The sequence below is a fragment of the Amblyomma mixtum genome, chromosome 1 (genome assembly GCF_055824585.1).
Source record: "Amblyomma mixtum isolate Tamu chromosome 1, ASM5582458v1, whole genome shotgun sequence".
Taxonomy (NCBI): Eukaryota; Metazoa; Arthropoda; class Arachnida; order Ixodida; family Ixodidae; genus Amblyomma; species Amblyomma mixtum.
The window spans coordinates 217,651,658-217,657,804 of NC_143012.1; the positions used below are offsets into that span (position 1 = coordinate 217,651,658).

Genomic DNA, 6,147 nt, shown 5'->3' on the forward strand with positions numbered 1-6,147 from the left:
GCTACATCATCGTTGAGCTTGCGGCAGAAGTTTTTGAGCAGAATGTTAGTACTGCTCCACAACACATGTTTCAACACAAGCTCAACTGTGTGCCCATCTTCGCAGGTGTCAAAATCGGATGACTCTTGATCTGCAAGCAGCTGTAATGTGAGTTCGGTGACTAGACGGCGCTGGTTCGGGCTCCTCAAGAACTCTTTCTTGGACACTTGTTCAACAACAACATAGTTGTGGGTTACAGCATTTACAGCAAACAACCCTGGGAAAATGAGGCCACCTCGGTCTATATCTTTCACCAAGTGATAGTACTTTTGAGCTGCAGAGACAGTGATAGTCTTGCCGACTGTCAATGCTGCCCGACATTTCACGCAGTTTAATTTCTTAAGAGTCGCGTAGACTGCATATCCTGCCACGTACACCAGGACGGGGATAATGTCTTGTATTTTTGACAAGGCATCTCTCGTAACTACAACGTTGCAGTTAGGATGCGGTGTTTCTAGCTGCTTTCGCAGATCTTCCCATTGCTCATCGAAGGAGCTATTCGTTCCGCAAGCACTTGCGATTGTGGGCAAAGTATTTTGCAGCCGTAATTTAGTTTCGCTCTCGTAAACTTGCCTAATAGAAACATGATATTGGGAGCCAGCAAGTTGCCTGTATTTCCCGAAGTGGTCCTCTAAGCTGTCCGTCTGGAACTTGGCGAGCAGGACGTATGAAAGCTGCAGTTCATCGAAGCAATACCTGCTGACTTCAACCAGTGCATGGGTTGTTTGATGCAGAGAAGCATGGGTTTCCTTTGTGAGCACCCCGCTGTCCAGATTCTTCTCTTTCCAAGAATCAATCCAGTCCAAAATTTTGTAGAGGAAAGCCACCTTCATGTCATCCTCCGAAGGAAAAACTGGCTCTTGAAATCGGTCATTCAGTCGTTTTCCTTTCCATGGGGTTTTAACATTCACAACCTTCCACCACTTCGCTATAACTTCAATGAAACTCGCTGTATCTTCAGGAAAGAGTAAGCTGTGTTTTTCTCCAAGAGCACGAAGCGCTGGTGGCACGGTGTCATTGAAAATCTGCAAGGCGAACTTCACATTCTGCCGCTCAAGGCTAGACGGGTACAATGCTTTTCTAGAGAGCGAGTAACCGTACCCAAAAGCTGATCACTCTCCAGCTTGTAAGCTTCTCTGATTGTAGCAAACGATGCTGTGCGCATGCGTGGAGGCTGGTTGGAATTTTCATTGAAGTCAGGAAAATAAAAGCATAGTTGGTCGTTTTTTTGGTTGAGCCAATTATTTCGGACGCATTTGAGTATATGCACTGGATCAATTACAAAAAAGAGAGGTCTCGATGGGTCAGAGCGGTGCGGATATAAAATTGCATTTGTTGGCGGCGTTGTAAACTGAGACATTGCCTTTCTGTTCACAGAATGATTGTCACTGACTACACATAAAACTCTGTAGCCAATGTTTTCTAGCCCACATATCACATCTTTCAGTAAATTGTGCAGAAACTCGCCATCGGCTTTGTGCACTGGCACAATGTGGGCCACTTCCTTGAAAGGGCATGCGACGCTCTGTATCATGAAGACGAAAGCACTGGTAGCGACTTCCGATGAATTCAGTGCTGCATCAGTTATATTGTCCCCTTTGTAATCAAAATAAGGTTTAATATGGACTTCATCGACCATCAAGGTAACGAAGCGCTGGCGATCATCGAGTTCCGAGATCCTCTTTGTAACATAATTCAGGAACGTCGGACCATGGTGTTCCAGTCTTGGGTTCATACCAAATAACGAACATATCGACCGAATGGTCATAGGGTGGGGCAGGGTGACATCTCCATAGCTGCGGATGTATTTATATGCGTGCGGTTATACCGTAAAAAGAATGCAGCAATAAACCATGAATTCAACGGAGTACCGTCTCCGCTCCTTCTTCAAAAAAAGCAGGTTCAGCTGCTCGCTCAGGAATTCTATTGCTTTGGCTTTGTCGTCGGCTGGTGTCGTGGAAAACTTGTTCAGCAGCAGACGAATAGTGCCGCCGATGTCTTCGTTTGCATCGCCAGAATTTGAATTTAAGCCCTTGTCCCAATTCTCAACGTTTTGGAAGAGTTCTATTATTTCTCTTTTGCTTCTGGCTGCACTCGGAATAGGCAAGTTAGGGCCCAGTCTTGTGAGCGGCTTCCTCACAAAGAACAATGTGATACTGAGGTCTGATTTTATTACAATTGAATATTTAATCCATGCAGCTTCGTCCTCTATGATGTGCACCAACATGAGACGCTCACTGGCCTCAATTACATGCCAGAACTGTGACTTATGGCTTCTGACTTCGCTAGCAAGGTCCCTTAAGGTGGTGATTTTGTCCGCTTCCTCCACATTGCGAAATGTCTGAATTGACTCAGAAATTCCTCTTCGCATTGAAGCAGCTTCCAGGCGTGTTCGCTTCGCCTCTGGCTCCTCTCTTAAAGTCTTTGTGCTTGATAGGTAACTAGGGCAGCCTGGAAATAATGATGGAATTGCACCTGACCGAAGGCGCAGATGCGATAACTTTGCTGTCGTCACTCGACCTGTAGCATCGTCGACATATGACGCCTCTCGCACGATGTCGTCGTCTGTGAAGTGATGCTCACAGACCTAAAAAAGAAATATTTGTCTAATATAAGTAACAGCCTGCTACAAATAAGAACCCGTGATCAAATATTAAATACACATTTATAAGGTACTGTTACGTTTCGGGCGAATCGACGAACGACGAGCAAGCGGCGACACCGAAGGTTGTCTGGAACGCCTTTATTCCAACTTGGCAGACGGGCAGGAAAGAGCGGCGAAGCGCTCTGCCGTGGCCTTTATATAGCATCCCCGAACGCCGGCGCGCGTCCCACTAGAACGCCGGCACGCGTCCCACTCGGCTGGTCCAGAACGCCGGCGCGCGTCTCACTCCGCTGGCCCAGAACGCCGGCGCGCGTCTCACTCGGCTCGCACAGAACGTAACAGTACCCAAAACGTTTTGCAAGTTTGGCGGTGCTACAATTAAAAGCTACAAAAGAGGACGAATGGAAAAAATTATTCATCTCTTACCCTGGAATGCTCAGAAGGGACGAAGTTTTTCCGTGGAATGGCACGTATCCATGATTGCTGCAGCGCTTTATCTTGCGGGAACTTAAACACATGAACCTTTGGTCCCGTTTTATAGTTACCTCGGCACAGAGGCACACAACATTTGTTCGGCATTTTTGCGTTAAAGTCGAAGCGTCATCACAGCACTCGCGCACAGAAGAAATAGACGGCAGCCAAATAAGCCGTGAACACACCATCGGACACGAAAGGCGACTGACCGCTCCTGCCGGAGCTACGTGCAGTGGCTTCCCGATTCCCGTCTAGGAATTCAAGGAAGGCATGCTTGGGGCAGACCGGTTTCTCGCGCCCCGTCGCGACTTCCACGGCTAGGGTGCCTCAATGCGCGCCCGCTCTAGAGGAGCAGAGCCGCGTCGCGACACCGGCCTCATCCTTGTGACGTTGCTGTGACGTCAGCTCTCAGCGCAGAGGCCTTAAGTTCGTCTAGGTGGTGTTGCAGCAGGACAGTGTACAATGGGAAATGGTGTGCGTTGTTCGCTTCCCTCAAGAAGACAAGAGCCTCTCACACTTCCCTTCAGGACCCTGTCTACCCGACAAGGTAGACGCTTGGGCATGTTGGTTAGACACTATCGCTGCAGCGCATACGACGAGGACGAAACGAGACATGGACACAGCGCTGAACTTACAAGAGACGTTTATTGAGGCTCTGCCTTTGTTTAAATACAGTGGCGGACAGTCTCAAAAATGAAGAAGGCACACACATAAAATGACATAAAAGGCATGCCCGGAACTCTGCCCGAGGCAGCAGTGACACATGGCAAGCTCTGAGCATTTCCTTGTCGGTGGCTCAGAAAACGCATTTCTTTCTCACACAGAGCAATTTTTGCGGTGCTTACGCATTGGTTTTGGTGCTTTTGAATTTCACAGGCTTCTATGATTTCTCTAGCAATCTTAACGCGGCTATCGGTCAAGACCTCGCACTAGTTGCAAATGAGCAAACATGGTTCTTTCTTTTTCTTCTTTGTTTCTTCTGTGCAGTCCCTGAAATGAATGCCAACATCACCGGAAACATTGTTTTCTACTCTTTTCCTGTGATCTAGTAACCGATCATTGAGACATCTACCTTTTGGCCCGTGCAATGCTTGCCACAGGAAAGCAGAAGCCTGTACACAATATTGTCAGTGCACTCTAGAAATCTGTTCTTATGCTTCTTGGCGAAGCCCCCCCCCCCCCTCCCCCCTTCCCCCCCCCCTCCTTCACCAAGTTCACCAAGTCACAAAGCTTAGACAGCTTATCGGGCGCAGAAAAAACTACATTCATATTGGAACGTGAGCCCACTTTCTTGAGATTGTGAGAAATCATATGTAAGTAGGGTATACCCGCGGCCTTTCTTTTTTCCGTTCAACGGCTCCAGTGCGGACTGAGGTGAAGGTGTCTTTTAACAGGTTCTCTGAAACGGATGTTAACAGGCAAGTTGGGTGTCCTGCTGCTTCTCAGCGCTTTGTCAGTGTCTCATCTCGTCGTCGTCATATGCACTGCATCGATAATGTTGTTTACCCGCTCAGAAAACAGTCAAGTAGAAATGAAGCTTCAAGCCTTCTTTTAATGTTCCTACAGGACTCGGGTCTGGAGTCCAGATGGTGCCAGCAGGTGTTGTCTATTGATTATTATGAGTGACCGTGTGTATAGCCATATATACCAGCCAGGTCTCATCTATGTGCCTGATTTGTGGACCTAATTTAGCATTTAAGTGTCTCCACGGTGCGGAAATCGCCGGAAGAATGCGCAAGGCTAATCTCACCTGTAGCTTCCAAGAGCCTCAACTCCTTAACTCAACTCTCAACAGCTTTCACGGATGCAGCTTTGAACCGCTGAACAGAGACTATGAAAGCAGTGTCGCGCAGGTTGCGGTAGCTTAACGACCTCGCTGCTTTGATATTGATACGAGCGTCGTAGGTTCGACACTTATAGGCCGCGTTTCGATATGGGGCGAAACGAACGAACCAAAATGAGCAATTCAGCGAGAGTATCGCGTTCGTTCAGGAACCCTAGATAGTCACGATTTTGCTCGTCAGGCGCGCACCTTCCTACGCAAAGCTTAGATCAGCCTTTACTCTACGCTCATATCTTATCCATTAAGCGTATCGACTTCACTTCTGCACTCAGGCGACCACTTAACGCCGTTGGGTTAATATGGTGGCGCATAGAAGGAGGCACGAGCTGCTCACGTGACGACAACTTTAGAAGACAACTTTCTTCTTCCGAGAAATTTAGAAAACTTGTTTTTATATCATGAAAACAGAGACAGTGAGAAAACAGAGAGATAAACAAGTTTATTTCCGCGTTTGTCACTACTCCTGATTACGGGAATATTTGTCCTTCCTCTTTTTCCCCGCTTCCCCTAAACGCAAGAAACAAAGGAATGCTTCCGGAGAAGTAAGCAACATTGTTTTCGCTTTCCCTGCTTCACTTCTCTCTTTTTGTCTCCTCCAGACGGTGCGCGCCCAATCAGAAAGAAATCCTTCGTTTGGAAAGTATACGAGGCGTAAACACTGCGTAAATACCGGCTCGATGGCGCCGTTGTATACTTTTCGAAGCACGCCGTGGATAGGCGAGCCAGCAAGCAAGCAAGCAAGCAAGCAAGGGAGAGAGCGAGTGAGCAACAGGGCGGCTACACCCTAAATCGCCGACGCTCTCTTAGAAAAACAAAAATGCTCCCCCCCCCCCCCCCCCCCACCCCTGCCCGATCTCTCTTCTTTCTTGCGACTGAAACGTTGTGCCCAGATCAGAGTGCAAACAACAGAGAGAGAGAGAGAGAGAAGTAAAAAAAGGTTGCCTGCAAGACAGCATCATAAAGCAAACACCAGCGTGCACGGCACAGCCCTTGGGCATAGTGAGCCCCGAAGCATTGGAGAAAAGAGCTCTTTCCCCGCGAGAGGCTCACCTTTAGGGTTAGAAAAGGAAAAGCAAGGAATGGGGAAAATGACCACGGAGCAAGTGGAATGCAACGCGCAAGATGGAAGTGGCGCACGCTCAAGGGAGGAAAAAAGGGACTAAAGAGACGCAGCGACCGAGACTGT

General features: G+C 48.1%; 1 pseudogene across 1 annotated transcript; it reads right to left on the reverse strand.

Annotated features, from left to right (window-relative positions):
• Positions 1-275: 275 nt before the first annotated feature.
• On the reverse strand, positions 276-3,440 carry LOC149370902 (uncharacterized; annotated as a pseudogene). Its single transcript, XR_016291662.1, has 2 exons — positions 3,071-3,440; positions 276-2,626 (listed from the first exon to the last, which is right to left on the reverse strand). The product of XR_016291662.1 is annotated as an uncharacterized LOC149370902 (transcript).
• Between the last annotated feature and the right edge of the window lie 2,707 nt (positions 3,441-6,147).